This window comes from Prionailurus viverrinus, chromosome B2 (assembly GCF_022837055.1).
Source record: "Prionailurus viverrinus isolate Anna chromosome B2, UM_Priviv_1.0, whole genome shotgun sequence".
Lineage (NCBI taxonomy): Eukaryota > Metazoa > Chordata > Mammalia > Carnivora > Felidae > Prionailurus > Prionailurus viverrinus.
In genome coordinates, this window is record NC_062565.1 from 79,041,162 (window position 1) to 79,047,828 (window position 6,667).

General features: G+C 34.3%; 1 non-coding gene across 1 annotated transcript; it reads right to left on the bottom strand.

Moving 5' to 3' along the window:
- Positions 1 to 292: 292 nt before the first annotated feature.
- LOC125166867 (U6 spliceosomal RNA) lies at positions 293 to 399 on the bottom strand. The gene has a single exon (XR_007152576.1). It is a non-coding gene; the product is annotated as a U6 spliceosomal RNA (small nuclear RNA).
- Between the last annotated feature and the right edge of the window lie 6,268 nt (positions 400 to 6,667).

The following is a 6,667-nucleotide window of genomic DNA, read 5'->3' on the forward strand; positions in this document are numbered from 1 at the left end:
GTGGGATCCAGCCCTGTGTTAGGCTCTGTGGCACAGAGCCTGCTTGGGATTCTCTCTCTTCCTCTCTTTCTGCCCCTCCCCCCCAAATGAATAAATAAATAAACTTAAAAAATAAATAAATTAAGGTCGGATTTCTTGCTGTTAGCAATGTTTACCTCCCTACAATAATGGCTGTAATATGTTATGTGTGAGATCTTGAACTTCTTTTAGAAAAAGGGTATTCTTTTTTCTCTCACTTTTAAAAGGTAAAGTTTATTAGATCATGATGTCTGAATTTATCACTTTGTCAAAAGAAAAATGTGGAAGCTTCACGAATTTGCATGTCACCCTTGCACAGGGGCCGTGCTGATCTTCTCTGCATCACTCCAGTTTTAGTATATGTGCTGCTGAAGCGAGCACAAGGATATTCCCTTTGGAAAGCCTCATTAAAAATATATTTTCTTTTCCTGATTTTCGTACTCATTTCATGACTAAAATAGAACTTTAGGGGCGCCTGGGTGGCTCAGTCGGTTAAGCGGCCGACTTCGGCTCAGGTCATAATCTCACGGTTTGTGAGTTCGAGCCCCGTGTCGGGCTATGTGCTGACAGCTCAGAGCCTGGAGCCTGTTTCGGATTCTGTGTCTCCCTCTCTCTGACCCTCCCCTGTTCATGCTCTGTTTCTCCCTGTCTCAAAAATAAATAAAATGTTAAAAAAAAATTTAAAAAAAAGAACTTTATAACTCAATAATTGCAAACAACTTTTAACTGTAATTATGAATATTATCTCTTAGTTCCACAGATGATTAATCCTACCTTAAATCATATTTACCTGGAATTTTAAAAATTAGTGTTTTATAGGCCTTATGATCCTAAAAGCATCAGTGCACATGTACAGATTACATATATGGCCATAAAGTATACAGTATAGCAGAATTTCACTGAATAAATAGTTATTTGAGCCTGTAAGGTTCAGGTATTTATGACTCTTAATCTCTTAGGAACAGTTATTTATATGGTCATTAGAATAATTCACTTACTTTTGGTGAAAATAACTGGACACTCTGAGATAATTTGTGATCTAGGATATTGGTTCTCAAATTTCAGTGTGTGTATCAGTCAGGGTCCAGGTTGGAGATGGAAACAACACAGTAATTAAAACAGAAAAAGCTTAATTAAAGAATTATTAACTAGCAATGGGGCATAACTACTAAGGAGTAAAAAGAACTCTAAAGAAAACAAGAATGGCAAATACAGGGAGTAGTCACTAACTCTAGGGTTTAGGTAAGGCACATACACGGGGAATGAACACATTTGCAAGAGGGTTCTCTCTCCCCCATTAAGAGTCAGACCTCTTTGGAGAGGATGTAACTGGTTTACACCCAGAGGTTTACTGCGTGGCTGAGAAGATCACTGAGGTGCCACAGGCTGAATGAGTGGAGCCAGTGTTTCATTTGAGAGCATCTGCAAAGACCTTGAAGTGGCTTAAGAACTAACAGCCATTTAAATATTAGAATGCTTACAGTGCTTCACTAACTCCTAGGCTTTTTTTGAAGCTTCTATAGATACTGAAATAAGAAAAAATGTCATACATTTGTGCAAAACATTATGCAGATTGTTTCCTGTATGTTTTCTCATTCAAAACCCACAGGTCCATACACTTTGATATGCCCTCCCCTACCATTTCCTAAGGATTAAGGCCAAATTCCTCAGAATGACTCATGCTTTCAATGCATGAATCTAACATATTTCTCTAGACTCATTTCTCATCACTTCCTACGCTCCATTCCTAAAAGTTATAATGGATGCTTTTTAAATCTCCATTTAACCCCCTTATTGGATTTATAATATTCCCCAGTGTTTCTATGAAACACATGAAACTGATGTTTATAGCCTACAAAACACACCTGGCTTGCAGGACAGTCTCTAGTATGCCCTAAACTTCTGCTTCTGCCAGTTGGAGTTGTGTACTCATAAAGCATCAGATGATTGTATATGTGTGCTCCCAGATCTGTTTGTTTCAGTTAAATTTATTATTATAATCATATAATTAAAGTGAATATAAAGCATTATAATATTAGTGCAAAAAGAGAAGTGCATATTAAGAAATAATATTGAGAATTTCTGCTTCCAGCAAGCTGGCAGATGAAACAGAAAATTCTCTAATAGCTTCTATACATCTGGATAAAATACAATAAAAATCCTTAGAAATGTTAACTGTGTTTATGAGAAAATGGAAACCTACAGTTCCCCCTAAAGAAGAAACTGTAAATCAAAGAAGTATGAGTCTGAGCTGATACTTAGTCTTCCCTGGAGGTTGGAGCAGGAGGGTTTTAATGTCTGCAATAGAAAATGAGGCTAGTGTTGTATAGGCAGAGTTTGAAATAAAACCCTTGGATGAAGCCTGGATTTTGAAAGCCTGTACCCTCTGTGTAAAAGTGGACTGTTGGGTTCTGTACTGATGGTGCAGAGCCTGCTTAGGATTCTCTCTTTCTCTGCTCCTCCCCTGCTTGCAAGCCTGTGTGCATGTGCTCTCTCAAAATAAATAAATACACTTAAAAAAATAAAATAAGTGCATTTTTTCAGGAACTCCCTATTGTTAAACTATTAACAATACTTTAGGTCAAAAACAATACTAGAGGTTAAAAAACCTTAGTTGGACAATAGGTAGGTCTCCAGTATTCTATGAGTCTTCTTTAGCATATGAAAATCCCTTTGGAAACTTCCTCTTGTCTCCATCTCCCCCAACTCCCAAGTATATAATCAGTCTCTCCTCACAGTCTCAGGGCAGCTCTTCAGGCCCATGGATCCTGTCCCTATGCTTTAATAAAATCACCTTTATACACTAGAAAAAGAAAAAAAGAAAAGAAAATAATTAAAAATGTAAAAGTAAGCATTAAAATCATAGAAAGTAAGATACAATGAAGAGACCAGACATATTTGCAAATAAATCAAATAGAACTCCTAGTAATAACTACTGTAGTCATTGAAATAAAAACCCCAATGTGTGAGTTGTAAAGGGAATGCTTAGCACAGCGCAGTCTATTTCAAATATGTGCCAGTACAGGTGTGTTAGCTAGCAAGCCCCCAAGTAGCAACTTCTGCCTTCTTCTGCCCCTTTCCTGTTCCTCATATGCTATGACAACAGGGGTATACAGATAATTTCAAATAGAATATGTTACTAAGGTTTTAAAGCTTAGTCCGTTAGCCCTTGGTAACCAGACATCAAAAGATGTATTTTAGTTGAGTCCAGCAGTATTGAAAAACCTATAGAGATACATGCTCAAATCGGTTGTACCATGACTGGGATCGCTGTGTTGCTAAGACTTTAATTGATAAATATAGTGATAGTGGGGAGTTTGACCTGCTGTGTCCAACCTAGCTTCACAATTTAGGGAAAAGATTGAAGCTCTGGGTGCTACATCTCATCTATTTGGAATACTGTTCTTTGGACAAGTTTTTGAGAAAGTACCTCAGCTGTTTTATGTTGGCATTTGAGAGGTTTTTGTACAATGCACTGTTTAAGCAATTGGTTTTTTCCTCAGAGGGTGTACAGGATTCCTTTCAAAAAGTTTACCATAAGTTTATAGCATTGGATAAAGCACCAAGTCTTTACTTGTCATTCTCAAATACAATGGCTGAGAAGTTGAATGTAAATAACAGAGTTAGCTACAGTAGCTAGATAAGAAACTTCAAATGAAAAATATAAAAGAGAAATTTTTAAATTTTGAGGATAAAATGAGAAACTCCAGCATAGTTCTAATAAGAGTTCCAGAAAGAAAGGAGGGAGAATAGTGAAGAGGCAATACATAAGGATATAATGGCTGAGAATTTTAAAAATTGATGTAAGAACATGAATAATGAGTCAGAAGCACAGTGAGTACAAGACAGAATAAAAATACAAATAAATTCACAACCATATAATTGTAATGAAACTATAGCAACGAGAAAATGGAGATTTTATAAGCAACCAGAGAAAAAAGTCAGCTTACAAAAGGAATGACCATTAAAGAGACAGCTGAATTTTTTAAATAAATTTAAAAAATTTTTAAAAATATTTATTTATCTTTGAGAGAGAGAGAAAGAGAGAGAGAGAGAGTGGGGGAAGAGCAGAGAGAGAGGGAGACAGAATCTGAAGCAGGCTCCAGGCTCTGAGCTGTCAACACAGAGCTGGATGTGGGGCTTGAACTCATGAACCATGAGATCATGACCTAAGCTGAAGTTGGATGCTTAACCATCTGAGCCACCCAGCTGCCCCCGGATGGCTGAATTTTTAATATGAACAACTGAAGTCTGAGGCCTGTAGAGTGATTACATAAAAAATACTGAAAGTATATAACTGTTGTCTAGAATTACCAGATATTTTCAGAACATGATGAAGTGAACCTAGCAATCATAGAGCCTCACTACAAGAACTTATAAAGGTTAAATTTTAGTAGGAAGGAAATTTAACCCAAAGGAAAGAGTGGGAAATAAAAAGCAATGAGGATCCAAGAAATTGGTAAAATATTAATAAAGCCAAAGAAGTATTAATGATATAAAACTATAATAATGATGTTGAAAATAAATGGAGGGAGGGAGAGTTAAAAATCAAGGTGGAATTTAAAAACTAGGCAAAAATAACATGTAAGATTAAAGAAGATATCAGAGTTAAAATAGTCTAAGCTCCTTTATTTGGGAGTGCTGAAAGTATGTTGATTAATTCTATAATTTGGTAAGCCCAATATACATTAAAATATGAATAATCATTAAAAATAGCAATAGATGATATAGCTTCCAAAGTAATATAAAGAATAAAACAACCAATGCAACAGAAATTAGGAAAGTAAAAAAAAAAAAAAAAAGGAAGTACACCAAAAGCTTGCTTAATAGAAATTTCAAAATAATAGAATAGAAATAAACGGAAATATTTCAATATTACAACAAATGTAAATGAACTAATTTAGTAGCTAAAAGCAGAGAATCTTTGATGAGATCTTTAAAAATGTAGCTCTGTCATATTTAAGAGACTCACCTAAAACTTGACACATAAGGGCTAAAATTAAAAGCTAGAAAATGTATTTTAGGTCAGACTAAGTACAAGAATATTAATACAAGTGTGTTAGTAACAAGTACTCTTTAAGAATTAAGAACATTATTCTTTAGTTATTAAGAATTAAGAGCATTGTTACATGAAAAGAAAGAATATCTCACTAGGAAAATAGGTCAATTTGTATGTACCCAACATCATTAAGAAGAGGGTAAGATCCCCAACTCATTTTTTGAGAGGCTAGTATAGTTTTGATAGTAAAATTGAAGAAAGAAAATATGTGAATAGGAATTTATAGGTTATGCTCACTTATGAACAAGATGAGTATAAAATATTTAAAAAATAATCAAATATAGGAATATTCAATATATAAAAATTTTACTACAATATTAAGGGAGAACAACCATTTAATATCTCAAAATTTGCAAAAAAAATTTGGGGAAACTATCAACACTCATTTATAATAAAATCTCTTAGCAAACTAGAATAGAACAAAATTTCTTTAATCAAATAAAATGAACAAAATATGTATGGATACCATACTTAGAAGTATATTAGGTAAGAAAAAGATAAATATATCCTCTATTCTTGTTCATATTCAGCATTCTATTAGAAGTCCTAGACAGCATAATACAAGGAAAAAGAAGATTGGCATTTGAAATTGTTTGTAGTGTCTATATAGAAAATGAAAGCCTTGACAAATGATTACAATTAATCAATAGGGAAAATAATACTGCTTGATTTATCAAAAATATCAAAATATTAAAGTGATCTCTTTGCCCCAGCAGGAAATAATTCGAAAATATAATAAAAAAATATTATTTGTAATTGTAAGAAAGACTCTAAGGTACACCATACCTTATTTTCCCATATAAACATACCTATGGTAAAGTTTAATTTATAAATTAGGCACATTAAGAGATTAACAACAACAATGATAAAACAGAAAAATTTCAACAATACACTGTAATAAAAGTTATGTGAATATGCTCTCTCTCTCTCTCAATATCTTATACTGAACTTACCTTTCTTTTTCTTGTGATGATATGAAATGATAAAACACCTATGTAATGAGATGAAGTGATGTGAATGATGTAGGCATGGCATAGCATTAGGCTACTATTGACCTTCTGTCAGTGTGTCAGAAGGAAGATCATCTGCATCAGCATGGCAATTGACCATGGATAACTGAAACCATTGAAAGTGAAGCTGTGGATAAAGGGGCGGGGGGTTGTGGGGATTACTATAGCATGTAATTCACAGAGGGCGAAACCTTACTGGCCAATAAACATGTAAGAAATGACCAATCTCTAAATATCTGAGAAACTTAAAACGACAATGATATACCATTATGTTATTAGTAAGATTAGTAAAATTAAGAAGTCTGATAACTCCCAAGTGTTAGTGAGGTTATGGGAACATTGCTGGCGGGACCATAAATCAGACAGCTACTTTGAAGAACTATTTGGTAATATTAAGTAAAACTGAAAATACACAGACTCTATGGCCCACTTCTAGGAATTCACTAGGGTTACCGCATGGCAGAAAACATGGAGTTGTGCGCTGTGCAATCTTATATATCATAGAGCAAGTCACAAATGTACACAAAGAGACAATTCTAAAAAGTTGGAGGAAGTCGGGACTCATTAGAAATTGCCCTGT